Source organism: Apaloderma vittatum, unplaced genomic scaffold (genome assembly GCF_000703405.1).
Source record: "Apaloderma vittatum isolate BGI_N311 unplaced genomic scaffold, ASM70340v1 scaffold1456, whole genome shotgun sequence".
In the NCBI taxonomy this organism is placed as follows: Eukaryota; Metazoa; Chordata; class Aves; order Trogoniformes; family Trogonidae; genus Apaloderma; species Apaloderma vittatum.
This window is the reverse complement of record NW_009719780.1, coordinates 89,848-96,232: the sequence shown is the minus strand read 5'-3', so window position 1 is coordinate 96,232 and position 6,385 is coordinate 89,848. Positions and strand designations below refer to the sequence as shown.

Sequence of the window (6,385 nt, the reverse complement as noted above, 5' to 3'; positions counted from 1 at the left end):
CAGCGTGTCAACAGCATCACACAGTTTGGTGTCATCGGCAAACTTGCTGAGGATGCACTCAATCCCACTGTCCACGTCAACCGACAAAGATGTTAAACAGCACCTGTCCTAGCACTGACCCCTGAGGGACTCCACTCATCACAGGTCTCCATTTGGACATTGAGCCATTGATTACAACTCTGAGTTGTAGCCAATTCTTTATGCTCCCAGTGGTCCATCCATCAAATCCATGTCCTTCCAATTTAGAGCCCAGGATGTCGTGCAGGACAGTGTCTGATGCTTTGCACAAGTCCAGGAAGATAACACCAATTGCTCTTCCCTTATCTCCTGATGCTGTAACTCTATCAAAAAAAAGCCAGGCCTTGTCAGGCTGGATTTGCCCTTGGTGAAGCCATGTTGGTTGCCTCCAACCACCTCATCATTTTTCATGTGCCCTAGCAGAGTCTACAGAAGGATCTGCTCCATTATCTTGCAGTCCATGATTCAGAAATATTCTTTCTTTTATACCTAGCAAGTGTAACATAGATCATACTTTTCAATGACCTTTCAGAAATATCAAACTATTGAAAAAATAACTGGATAACAGTACACTATCACTGGATGTCTAATTATCATGAAACATCCCCCACAGAAATCTCACAATCACTCCTTAGAAGCCTGTTATTTTGTGACTTGCTTTTCTGAGCCTAATCAGTCCCAGGTCTCAAACATGGTGAGAGGAGCTGTATCAAGCCAGTCTGTCCACCCAACAGGATATAATACCACATGCTTTAGTAAAACTATAAAAACATGGCAAATACAGTGTGTGCTTATTCTCTCTCAAATACTCCCCCAGCCTCCAGCAATTTGTGACTCAAGAACTTCCTCAGCCAGAGGCAATATCTTTGTATTTAATGGTCCTCAGTGGAGTTTTCTTTGTGAATCCATCCGTGCTGTACTGAACTCAAGCAAACTTCGAGCATCCATGACATTCTGTAGTCAGGAATTTGACAGTGTACGTGAAGAGCTGTCTCCTCTTCACGACTCGTTACCTCCTCGCTTGGTTTTATGATCCTTTGGTTTTGTATCAGGAGAGACAATGAATAACTGTTGCCAATTCACTTTCTCAACAATTATGATTTCATAGACCTCTGTGAAATCTTCCCCCATCTCCCTTTGTCGTAGCATCGTAGGAGGCACAGACTATTCAGCTGCAGCTCGCTGGAAGCTGTTCCCATACCCCTGATTGTCTCTGACACTCCTTAGCACATCTTTCCAGTGTGTCGCATTCTATTTGAATAGAAGTAGTCAGAACGATACACAGCATTCACTACACCAGTGACCTTATATTTACAGTCAAAAATCAATTTTCCATTTTGTCCTCTGTATCTTTTTAACCTTTAATTTTCTTCCTTCACTCCTACTGCTGACCCTTGAGCAGACATTTTGCTGGAGCTATTTACTATAAGCGTAATATTTCACTCCCATGTGACTCTTGGTCCCTCCACATTAAGTTTGAATTCCCCTCCACCCCCTACGCAATACCTTACATCTGTCCACACTTCACCTTCTGCCTCGCTGTCCAGCTGTTCATTACTGAGGCATCCTTCTGGGGCTCCTTGCAGATGGCCTCTCCTTTACCACCCTGAACATAACTTTCTCAGTTGATCTTACTGTAAGATTATTCATGCTATAGTCAAGGATGGGCAACAAAAAGATGTAGAAGGAAAGGCAGTCTTGTGCAAGCGTACTGCGACAGACTGGCAAGTACTTGGCAGCAAGTAGCTGCCCAGCACCTCTACTGCTCTGTTAACAAGACTGAATCTGCCCCAGCTCGCCCTTGTACAGATCCCCCTTCTATCACTGATGAGATGGAAGCAAATGAATAACAATGCTTTAGGAACTCAGGAAAGTTCCCTGTTCAGAGCAAGATATGCAGGTTAAACGTTTTTTGGTTTTGTTTTTTCATATTCAGCTTCCTGGTCTGATTGGGAGCAATTAAAAGAAATTAACCTGTGCCTTAGTTCTCCAGGAATGAAACAGGGATAAAAGCTTTCCTTTCCTCACAAGTAAGTTGATAAAATAAAATCTGCTAATGGCTTTCAAGCGCTCTGATACCAGAGCAATAAATACCATGCAAGGATTATAGTTTTTTTCCATAGAAACATCTTCTGTACTTCTTGGCATTGTTATCTATGGCTCTGGTTTTCAGATAAGTCTTTACTCCAAGAATTTCTCCTGTTCCCAATAGAAATCCTGATAGCTTGTTCTCTCCCTCCTGTCTTTTCCAGCATTAGTGCTATTGTATTTGTTTAATGGGGTTAATACGCTGCTGGTATAATAATAATGATCATGTATGTATGTAATTATTAAGTGTGATTAATTCTGCAGCTGCTGAAAAGCCTGGAGGACTTTTCTTAGGCAAAGGAATATCTTTACAATAGTCCTTTTCAAATTGCATTACACACAGATGTAAACCCCAGAAGAAACACAGGAGGGGAAAGAATGAAGGCTGGATTAGAGAAAAGAGAGCTGTACCCAGCAGAGCAGCTCAAGAAGGTTAAACACGATGTGGGCAAAGCCTATCTCTCTGTTATGCGTTTATACACTGACTGGCACAAACAATTCCTGGTCCACCACTGCAATCCCAAGGTACCATGCACATAGTATGTAACAGGTTATAAATTTTTAAAGGTGTGCCTGCCAGGGGTGTAGACTTCTCTTGTTACTTTTTTTTATAGTAACCATCCTTTAAATGAACCCCCGGGTGTTTGTTCCAAGAAGATACAATACCACAGACCAAAATACGAACCCCTAGCACAGGCTAATGATTTTTACCAGAACCAAAGAGAATGAGGTGCACAGCACACAAACCATTAGCACTAAAATACCTACGGTGTCGACATCTGACAAAACCATAGATGTGCTTCTGCAGGAGGCTTTTTGGCACACACTGATAATTTACAGTCTGATGCTGCAGTCATACTCTTAAGTGCTTTGAGTGATAATAGATCTATTTGCGTGATCAGGGATTGTAGACTGAGGCCTATAACTCAGCATATTCCCCAGAACAATAGCTGGACACTTAATCTTGGCCAAACTATCCTTAAATCCCACATATGTGACCTAAAGAGAAGACACGGTGTGCAAGATTTAAGTGTCTTTAAGCTCTCCAGCTGTTTCCTAATCCAGTTGTTACCCATGTAAGCATCTACGACTTTGATATTTACCTCAGTTTAACTGTCTGCCTTAACTCTGTCTTAAAGGTTTAAATAAAGGAAAAGATGTGCCCATAAAAACCTGAGACATGCACAACCTTCAATCACTTCTCCAGAAAACCAGCTGGTTTAGCCTCTGCAGTCTTCAACACCTGAAATCATCATTGCCCCAGTCCAGTTCCTTCTTCTGCACACAGTGAGACAGAGATGCCAAGGAGGAAGCACACACACTGTAAGCAATGCTGAGCTCACCTGCACAGGACTCCAGGTGGCAGAGGAGAGGGACAAGGCAGGCAAAAAGCACAGCTGGAGAATTTGCTGTCCTGCAAGATTCTCCTGTCATTCCCCACAGCTGCAGCTATCAGCAGCAGCCGATATTAAAGCCACTGGGCTGCAACAGGACCACATATGGGCACTGTATAGGCTTTGCTCATGCAGGGCTGGGAATGGAGGTGGATTCTGCCCACTGACTTCTCTCACTCTTACCATAAATGGTTGCCCTGAATAGCAATTTAGGCTTGGTATTTAAGTGTCCCGAAGAGCTATTATGTCTGAAATCCCCATGATACTTTAAAAGAAATAAATCACTCCCTAGGAGCCTCAAACAACAGAACCACAGATAGGAACTATTTGAGAAAACACAAGGGCTATTTGCTCACCCTTCAGAAAGGGAGACAGCAGTTTTAGTTTTCACCTAGTGAAAGCCTTATCGAGCATCTCATTCAGCCACCAGTGTGTTTCAGACAGTAACGATCAGACCTCACAGCACTCCTCTGCAATGCCTGCAGGAGTTATCAGTGAAATGCTACTCCAGCATCCGAGACAAGCAGTGGTTTTCTGCCTTCTTTTTAACTTCTTTCAATTTCTGCTTCACTAGGTTTTCCTTTTCTCATCATGCTACTGGGAACTTTATAGGCACAGGAGAACAACACAGAATGCAGAAGAAACCATGTGATTTGGAATAACAGAAGCAGATCGTGATAGGTTCTGAATTTGCCTGTAATCATTTACGAATATCCACGTTTTCACCTAATAACTAATCTAACACTGAGAGATACTGGGCTGACGATGCTACGAGGTGATCTGGATGCAGAAAGGATGTGAAAAAAAAGCAAGAAGATAGCCTTAACAACAAGATGGAAGAACTGCTATGAAGCAATTCCAGGACTACTAGTTTAGGTTGCAGAAGACTTTGGCTAGCTTTTCAAATCAATTTAACTAGATTTACCTGAAACTCTACAAATGCAGACAAGGAAAACTGAGGCAAAATTTAAAATGAAAACTCCCTAAAAGTACACCTCTTTCCCCTCATATCCTGCTCCTGTTCTCATCAACGAATGCAAAATGCTTCTCAGGTTTAAAGATGTTTCCAGACAAGCTACTGCACTCCTGTAATCTCACCAGCTAAAAAGATGAATGGGACATCTAATCCCATAACTGAGTTGCTCAGCTTATCGCAACGCATGGAGCTATACAACGTGCACCCAGACTGACATTTGTTAGAAGGATATCAAAAAATGTCAGTAACTTGGTCATGATACTGCAGGCAGTAAGCCGGAAGGCAATTATTTGAGTACTATGTAGTGAAAACATTTCATTATGAGAAAAGAGTGGGCATTACAGATGCCTGACCCAGAGAGATATAAGACAACTTGTGCAGGGTCTGATTTAAGAACAGAAGTGCTGCATAATCCACATCTTCAGACAAGTAAGGGAATGAAGTCCAGTGCTACAGATGGGTACATGAAAACATACCAGAAAAGAATGTAGCAAATAACTTGGAACTACATTGGCACTACTTTAATTTCTGAGAATAAAACTTGAGGATGTATCTATACTGCAGCATACATAAACACAGGTCAGTTTGCTTGATAGAGTATGTGGTAAGACTCTCATTTTAGTCCACCTTTGCTTTAAATCACTAAAAACGCGACAGCGTGAAACCTTTTAATAAAATACGTACATGCAAACAAGAACATGTCTTTAAGTAACTCACATGGGTAACTCACATGCAGACCTGTGCTGCCACTGCTGTGTAACACTAGCTAGGATTATACAGACTGGGGTCATGTGTTTTACTGTTGCATAGACTTGCTCTTAATCCTCTAGGGAGAGTGACTGATGACATAGATTATTTCTGCAATATACTGAAGAATAGCCTAGTGGAAACTATGTCACATTCATATCCTAAAATCGTGCTGCATGATTGTCACATCCATAGACTAAAATATTGCATAAATATTTTGCTAGCTCTGAGCCAAAGAACACAGGATCTTGCAAAAGCAATCTTTCCATTTTGCAAGCTGGAGATACTATGTTGAACCTAGTGAATGCAAGGAACTGTATTACATTTGACAGGCGGGCAACTGCATCACAAAAAAAGCAAATATACCACCAACAAAAAAAAAAACCCTTATTTCACATTGCCATTAGCTACTGGTTTCAGACAGGAGGCAAAAGCACAATATGAGATGAATACAGCACTGCTGTTCAACCCCTGGATCAGGCACCCCAGGAGCAAAGCAAGTAACACCAAAGTAGATAACATCATACCCTATGGCTGCATGACCTCACGGACATCAGCACTGTCCATCCACTATCCTTCTCAAGGACTAACTACAGCTTAAGCACTAACTAAATCTACTGTGAGGCAATTCTCATTTTTTCCTTTAAGTATTGGAGGAAGGGAACTCAACTGCTGCGACTCAGAAGAACAACTTTCAAACCTTCTTTCTCGGACAGCAACAGAGAATTCACAGCAGCAGGATCCCCAAAGGGCCCAAAGCACCAGGTCACCTGGTGCTCAGCAGCACAGCAAGGGGACTAAACAAAGTATAGCCCTGGGAAACGCTTAATGGCACTAGGCAAGGCCTCTGTAAGTCACATGGTAACATATAATCACTTGAAAAGTGCTCCTTCCTTTTTATGGATCTGCTGAGAATTACTCTGTGCTCTGGGTGTAATAACACTTTTGCCATAATCAGGTGTTGCAATGGTATATGCAATAAAAGAGACATTCGGGTATTAATGTCCCATAAGCTGTGTCTTCTTATGATTGCCTCCAATTACACTGCAAAATCTACCAGCACACATATTTGAAATAATGCTTTTAATTTTCAATCAGATACTCTGCAAGGAAGCCCAACTCAGAAATGACATAATTGAATAACTTGAGGAAGAAAATAAAA

At 41.8% G+C, this 6,385-nt stretch overlaps 1 protein-coding gene across 1 annotated transcript in view; it reads right to left on the bottom strand.

Moving 5' to 3' along the window:
- Nucleotides 1-6,385, bottom strand: part of SYT16 (synaptotagmin XVI) — a 39,169-nt gene that overhangs the window by 7,992 nt on the left and 24,792 nt on the right. The window lies entirely within an intron of this gene.